Source organism: Rhinolophus ferrumequinum, chromosome 21, assembly GCF_004115265.2.
Source record: "Rhinolophus ferrumequinum isolate MPI-CBG mRhiFer1 chromosome 21, mRhiFer1_v1.p, whole genome shotgun sequence".
NCBI classification, from domain to species: domain Eukaryota; kingdom Metazoa; phylum Chordata; class Mammalia; order Chiroptera; family Rhinolophidae; genus Rhinolophus; species Rhinolophus ferrumequinum.
In genome coordinates, this window is record NC_046304.1 from 34,343,171 (window position 1) to 34,351,123 (window position 7,953).

The 7,953-nt window shown below is 44.2% G+C and overlaps 1 protein-coding gene across 2 annotated transcripts in view; it reads left to right on the plus strand.

Moving 5' to 3' along the window:
* The window catches only part of TTLL6 (tubulin tyrosine ligase like 6), a 28,288-nt gene extending 23,831 nt beyond the window's left edge, over window positions 1-4,457 (plus strand). For both annotated transcript variants that reach the window (XM_033090826.1, XM_033090827.1), the window contains one exon: window positions 3,597-4,457. The gene's annotated coding sequence lies outside the window, so the exon portion shown is untranslated. The remainder of the gene's footprint in view (window positions 1-3,596) is intronic.
* Window positions 4,458-7,953: the final 3,496 nt, after the last annotated feature.

Consider the following 7,953-nt stretch of genomic DNA (forward strand, 5'->3'; position numbering starts at 1 on the left):
TACTATATGTGTATATTTTTGGAATGTCAGGTAGGTAGGTAGATGCATGATAGATTGATAAAGACATACAAGTAAGTAGACAATTAAGACTAACATCAGTAAAAATGTGACCCACCCCCCCCCGCAATGTATATTTCTGCTATGACTGATCCGTTCCCACTGCTTTAAGTGCACTTTGCCTTGTCTTTCACTGATGGCTAAAATTGAGAGTTACCATGACAGTCTCAGAAGTAGGATAATGTCACCTATGAGGGGTTGATTTCTATACCTTCCAACTGTGCCGGCTTGGCCTAGGTCCAGGTCACTTGCCCCAAAACCTGGCCCTGTAATGGAGTGTACTGAGGGGACCAAACAAGTAGAAGTGGATCCTGAGAATATGTGTAAACAAAGACCTTTAAGCTTTGATTCCACTGTGGGAAAGGACCAAAGCGAGCGAAGAGCATTCTGTCAGATTTTTAGTGCTTCTGAAGGAAGGTGGTACGTAAAAACTTAGGAGAACTCTACAACAAAGTGTTGTGTATAGTAGAGGGGTTCGTGCGTGCTGCTTGGCTGCCTATAGAAGAAGGCTATACATTTAAATCATCTCCCTTAGTCATGCCTCGTAAAGCAGACTGTGTGACCAGACAATCTGATCTGGCCCCTTCGTGCCCAGTAGCTCACATTGCAGAAGGACTGTTCAGTGAACATCGGCCCATAGGCAACACTTTGGGTGCAGGTAAAATGCATATTCCAGGGCCCACTTCCAGAAATTCTGATTCAGCAGGTCTTAGTGGGAGGCCCCAAAATCTGCATTTTTAAGAAGCTGCTCTAAGTGATTCTGATGTTCCTCTCAGTTTTTCTTGGAGGAAAATCTGGGCTTGGTGTTTCCCAAACTTCCCTGATGATATGACTCATATGGGGGCCATTGTTAAGCCTATTGTTTCCTAGGCAACACCTCTGGGAATTCTGACACAAGAGTTTGGGATAAGGCCCTGGCAATTTGTCTTTTGACTAAGTATCTCAGGTATGGTAGAGAGGACCATCCTACGTCTAGACCCAGGCCCAGGTGGAGGAACCTGTGACAGCCAGGCATGACCTGTGAGTCCCAATCCTCACATTGGGGGTGAGCTCAAGCCCACCCCCACTATCTTTGGTTCATCATTTTCTGGTACTAGAATTTTAAGTAAAGGTATGGTTATTTATTGATATTTATGCTCTCACTCTTTTTAAAAAAAGAGGGATGAGACAGCAGATTACAGTGAAAGCTTTTATTCAATATGACTATTAAAATGAAGTTATAATGATCAGAAGTCACACAGAGAAAGAGAAGAGGCAATTATATTAAAATGGTGTGATAAAGTACATCCTGCATTGACCATTGAATTTAGCTCTAATCCTCTTAGCAGAAAAGGCCAAACAGCATTCTGTTTTGGTACTTTTTGTCTCCCCAATCAGAATAGATATTCCCTAAGGACATGGACTATGTCTCAATCATCATCAGACTGGAGTCTTGCTGAGGTCAGGGGCCTTATTCCCCACCTCTCACCTCTCAGACTGGGTGCTCCCCAAAGATTAGGACTGGTTCTGTTGGTTACTTCATCCCCTAAGCTCTTGGCTCATCGCTGTACATCCTGGCACTCACGTGACTGGTTACGCAGCAGCAGCTTCTGGTTGTAGAGAGCTGGGAACAAAAAGAGATTTTCCCTCAGTTGATCTTTGGTGAGTAGCTCTGATAGCAGATGCTGCTTCTTCACGTTATTCTTTAGCAAAGTCCAGTGGGGGTTCAGACTCCCCAAGAAGCTCTGAGATTTTGTAGGCAGAGAAGGTTTTGATATTTTCTCCTAAATGAGTAAAGATAAGTTTCCTCATCTAGTAAATAGTTAGATAGTTCTTTTGGAGAGACTTCTTTCCCTGGCTCTAATTTCCAAGAGTAGTTTGTCATGTGGTCATTTGTCTATTGTAGACTTTTACTCCCATAGTGGATGATGGCTGAAGGCACTGACGTGTTTTTTTATGAATATTAGTGATGATAATAGTTACCCTTTTTTGGTCACCTACTATATAGGTGCCAACATTCTTTTAAATATATATTTAATCTAATTTAATTCCAATCACAACTGTGCACTTTAGAAAAGAAAACAACAGAGGCTCAAAGAGCATCAAGCTTAATATTCAGGAGGTCCACAGCTTTTCCGTGGCAGAGCAAGGCTCTAAGTCAAATGTTTCTGATTCCCAAGCTCTAAAAGCCATGCTATTTTTCTTTCGAATGGCATTTTAAATATTAGTCTTCAGTTAGAGCTGAGGGCATAATAAATGGCTCTTCAGTGAAGACATTTCTGCAGGTAGCAGGGATGGCCAAGACAACGCAGGGCCTCTTAGAATAGGATCACCAGAGATCAGAGGTGGCCCTTTGCTTTCAGATCAAATAATGGCTTTTAAAATTTCCAACTAATCCTTCAAAGGACTGACACATACAAGGCAAACTCACAAAGGTCTAATTATATGCAGCAGAATGTCTATCAATGCACTGATTTACAAATGGAGCAGGAAGTAGTGTGAGAATAGAGTCTCTGCATAATAAATAATGGTTGAATGAAAGAAGGAAAGAGTGGAGCAGAGGTTCAAATGGATCAGGGGCTTTCTTGGTAGATATTATAATAATACCGTCCACACATCATGTTTACGCACCGTATCTCATGTAATTCTCAGGTCAATGCTGTAAGGTTGGCAAGGCAACATTATTATCTTATCCTCAAGTTGCAGATGAAGAGAATCAAGGTTTGCGGACATTAAATGACTTGCCCAACCTCATACAAAGGATGGGCTCTGGGCAAATAGCCCAGTGTTTCTTCCTCTTTACCACTCTGCCATGAGCTTAAGGGCAGTCTGACCCATGTGAAGAATGGAGCTCTCACAAATTCTTCCATTTTTCTTATTAAATCACTATAATATCATCATTCTTCCTTCAATCCATTTTCACAGTGGGTCAGTCAATGAACCCAAGGTTTCAGATCTGTCAACACTTGAGTTTTGGGGGATAAATAGTCCATATGATAGGATTTTAAGGAGTTTAAAACCTTGCTAACGTGGGGTGCCTGGCTCCCTACTGAATAAATGGGAGTTTTAATGATGATGGTGATGATTATGATGATGATTCTGTTCTGCTGGTGATGAGTTCAGCTTGGACTGGACCAAGACATACTTGCTTTTGGTATATCAAGAACTTTGCATATATTATCTCAATCCTCAAGGAAACTCTATGTGGTTAGTACCATTGTTTTTGTTTTTTTTCAAATGAGGAAACCAAGGTTAGAGAGGTTAAGTAACTTCCCCGAGGACACAGATAATGAGAGCTCCTAAGCCTATGCTCTTAGCCACTACCACTTAATATCTCTGGCCAGCCATCTTGGCTGCTCTTAAATGACCCATATCAAATGTTTGGGGCTGTAGGGATGCAGGAAGATGAATGTTGCGTAGGTAAAATAAGTTTCTGTGTCTGAATGTGAATCACCTGAGTATCTCCTGACCCACTAGATAGGAATGGTGATGACATGAATATTCTAGAGATCATTCAAAGGAAAAAACCTAAGAAAATTTCTTTCTTTTTTTTTTTCCAGAATCAGACGGGATCTCTGCCTTTTTTTCCCTTTCTACTCTTCTTCCAATGTCTACAGTGCCCATAGAATCAACTGAAAGTTTTATTTTCTCATCTAGATGTCCTGATCTTATAGTTTTCTCCTATTAACACCAACGAGGCTGACAGCCTTGCCTTTTGTGTCCTCCCAGTTAGCTTCCAGTGTGGTAGGACCATGACTTTTGGGAGTTACTGGTGCTGCTCCAGGATACACCCTAGTTGCCCCAAGTAGTGGCATTCCTCTGGGTTCCTCACATGACACCGTCATCTAGAACACTCCCCCAGATAGAGCAGTGCGAGGGGAGGAGTGTTTCAGAGAAGGACTCACAAGTTCTAGGAATCCAAAGTCCTCAGTCCACCACTAGGCTGATGTCAGTTGGTCTTCAACCACAAAGAGAAAAGGCAGAGAAAGGGCTAAGAATGGTGGAGAACTCAGAGCCCTGAGGAAGGGAATTGGGGCCGTTGTAACCACCAGGTGAAGACCAGACCTCCTTCCATCCCAGCCACCTCTGTGCCCAAACATCTTCCTGCTACCGCCCTTACCAGCCCAACTCAGCCCTCTCAGGGAAGACAGAGCTGAGGCAAGAGTACCCAGCCTGCAGGTGTTTCTTCCATCGACATGCAGAAATGATGCAATTTTCTCTCAAGTGTACATTGGTAAAATAAATTGCCATACTTGATGCCAGAACAAGGAGCCTGGTCCAGAGTGAAAATGGGGAGGGGAGGTGGGAGAGAGAGTCCTCCTGAGCACTCCTCATTAAGAAAGCTCCAAATCCACTGAAAATGTGTCGGGGCATTTGAAGACTTTCTTTGGATGAATATTCTACAGTGAACCCTGGCCACCTTGCTGGAAGCCCAGACCCTGAGGTGGTCCTTTGGGGGGCACTGTGGCTGCTGTGACTCTTCCCAGCATTGGGCCTGGCTTACTCCAGGCATAACATCTCACTTTGCCTGCTAGTTTATTTTTTACCATCTCCATGAATGTAATCCAAGATCTTTGCCTCATTTGTGCTTCCTGAGTTAGATCCCTGGAGAGAGCTTTGGAGGAAGAGTATGGGGCAGAGGTGGAAGAAAGGTGAGGTCTAAAGTCAACACCTACTTCACAATATTGACTCAGCTTTGCCTTGTGGATTACCAATGGAATTAATTTCTGGCCTCAAGGATGTCGGGATTCTGGGATACCTGCAGCCTACAGTATCCCTCAGGCAAAAGACATTAATTATCCAAGCTATTAAATAGAAAAGTTAGACTCAAGCCATTTGTGTCCAGCTATAAACCACCCATATGTATACAACACCTGCATTCCCACCTAGGCCTGGTTTTCAAGGACTCCTGGTATAGTGTTCTCTTTAGTAAGTAAGTCAAGGCCCACTTAGATGGCAGAAGAAGGAAGCTCTGTTTACCACTGGGCAGACTCGTCAATGCTTAACTATCATCTTCACCAGCCCTCTCCTGATTACATTCAGAAGGCTCAAAACAGACTGAACCGAAGCCAGTTTTCCCATTGTCATCATCAGGTTGCCATAGATCATAGCCAGGCCCAGGCAAAAGAGTAAGACTTGCTAAAATGGGTCTTCCTGGAAGTTCTACATACCTCCCTTTTCCTCCCTAGTCACCAGACCCAGCCCAGTCAAAGTTCCTGAGCTGATAAAAAAGAAGTCTCTTAACAAGGTGAAGTCAGAATTATTTCTTTCTAAGGGACAATGTGTGCCAGCACCTTTGATCCTAAAGACAGGGTCAGCTTCGTGGGTGTGCAATCTGAGCAGTCGCACAGGACTCTACACTTAGAAGGGCCCTGCACTTGGCTTAATGGTCTATGGTCACTGTTTTGAAATTCTGAATAATTTTTGAACAAGGAGCCCTGCCTTTTCATTCTGCACTGGGCCCACCAAATTATGTAGGCCAGTCCTGCCTAGAAACTTTTAACAGCTCTGGGTTATCCAATGAGAAGGCAAAATGGCAGGCTGCCTCCCTAGCCCCACCGACCTCCTGACTGTTCACCCATAGGGCTCTGCAAGACAACTGTCTGCTGAATGCTTGTGGGGGACAAAAAATGCTTGTGGCAGTCCTTACTCTTGTAGAGTGTGCAATGGAGTAAGATAGGTCCACAGATAAATTGCCACTAAGAAAGAGTGTTAGTAGATGAGAAGGAAATGCTCCCATATGTCCAGCTGGGAGGGTCACGTTGGCTTCATTGGAGAACTTATTTGAATTGGCAGGAAAAAAACAAACAGGATTTTAAAAAGTGTATATGAGGCGTGGCACTGAGCTATAGAGGCGTGCAAGAAAATAAAAACAACGCCAATCATGATCAAGAAGTAAGGTCTAGTCCAATTTGACTGGATCAGAATGGAAAATTAGGAGAGGACAATGGAAAGATGGCTTAAGAGAACACAATGGAGACCTAGGTGCCCTTTGTTTATATCACCATCATTGCACTCCTCATCAGAGCAAACTTGTGTGCATAGCTTTGTCTCCACTAGACTGTACCATGTCTTCTATCTTTATATACCCTACTTTTAGCTTAGGGCCTAAGACAATAGGAATTCAGTAAACATTAGCTGAGTGGATTACTATTGTGGAGGATCTAAAATATTATCCTGGGAAGTATTTACCTAACTCAGTAGGCTGTGGAAAACCACTGAAGATTTTTGAATGGGAGAGGGATTTTATTTAGGGTGAGAAAGATGGTAGAATGGATAATTGGCAAGGAGAGAGCCCAAAGGTGGGAGAGCAGTCAAGAGGTTCATACGGTGTGTGGGGACAGAGTCCTAGAGAGCAGTTGCCAGGCTCACGTGGAAAGGTGCTGGCTCGGATAGTAGATGGCCATCAGCTGTGACTAGTTGGCCATCAGCTGTTACGTCAGCCATTAGCCACTGATATAACTGCCGTGGCTAAGCTAGCAAGCACAGATTGCAGTTAGCACGGAGGATTGCAGCTAGTTGGTTGGCAGAGAAGCTGATGGCAGTTTGCAGATCATGTGGCTCCTGCTTCCTGTGTCCAACCCAGCTGCCAGCGAGAATATAGTGGCATGACTCCCCTATCTATGGCTCTGTGGGTGTTCCTTTTTGGCCTCACCATATCCTGTGTTCTTGTGCGGGGAGCGGGACCAGAGACTCGGCATGACACCCTGCATGACAGGTGTGCTGGGTTTCAAGCCTTTACATCCCCTATCAGAATGGCTGGCTGTGGGAAAGAAAAGGCAGGTCAGGAAAACATCGTAGAGCTGGGACATAGCAGCTGAATGAATGTAGGAGGAAAGGAAAAGGGAACAAAAAGGTGGCTTCAAAAGAATTGAGTCCCTGAAAGAAAATAGGAACATTGGGAGAAGAAGCTTTTGGGGCAATGGAGGTTGGAGAATTTCATAAAGCAGGTGGATGACTTCCTGTGCCTATATGGATTTAAAAGAGCAGCACTAGAGGAAAAGTTTCTAAATGTAAAAATGATTTTCCTGAAGACTAAGTTGTTAGAAATAGCCACCTTAGACTGGGAAGGTGCTCCAAGCTCAGAACTGTCTGGGCACCTTAAAAGACATGTGCCCCCACCCCCTACAGAACAAATTAGTCAATTGGGGGTCCGGGGAAATGACCTGGATTTAGAAAGCTCTCTCAGAGGGTTCTGATGCATACCCATGTTTGGGAGCCACTTATCTGGTTCAACCCACACTGGACAGCCCACCTCAGCTGGGTAACTCTCCTGAGCCTTACAAGGGTAATTTCAGATTCCAGTTTTGCTTCCATCCTGGCAGGGAGTGTAAATCAGGCAGATTGGCAGCTGTTCCAGGCGTTCTCCTCCACCCATACTGGGTGATTACATGAACCGAATATAATCATTCACTACCCTTGTCTTTACAGCTGGCATGTCACTTAGTTTAATTACAGCACACTGTGGCGTTTTAACTCAAGGAATCTAAAAAAGCAATAAAATGGGTTTTTCAAATTGCTAGGAAGGCAATGAAGACCTTGGAACTGCAATTTACCAAGAATTGCTTTCATTATTTTGCATTCTCCAGCCATGATTCTAACCAGCCGCCTGGGAAAGCCAAACAGGCAGTGTATCATGTGGAGGGTATTTCATGTCTTCTGAGAGCGCCCTGTAGGCTGGGGGCTCCTGAAGCTGCCTTGGGGTGGGAGGAGGGGTTGTGATTGTTCTGAGCATGAGTTCGTCTCATGAGGCACCTACTAATCATGCTTCTGCCGTGACTCTCCCAAACTACGGGCTCTGACTGATCTGGGGTGACGTTCAGCAAGGGACCCCCTTCCTCTTTACTCTGGAACATCTACTGTCCCCGGAAAGCATGAGGAAAGAAATTTTGGAAAGTAAAAGTAGTCCTTTAAAAA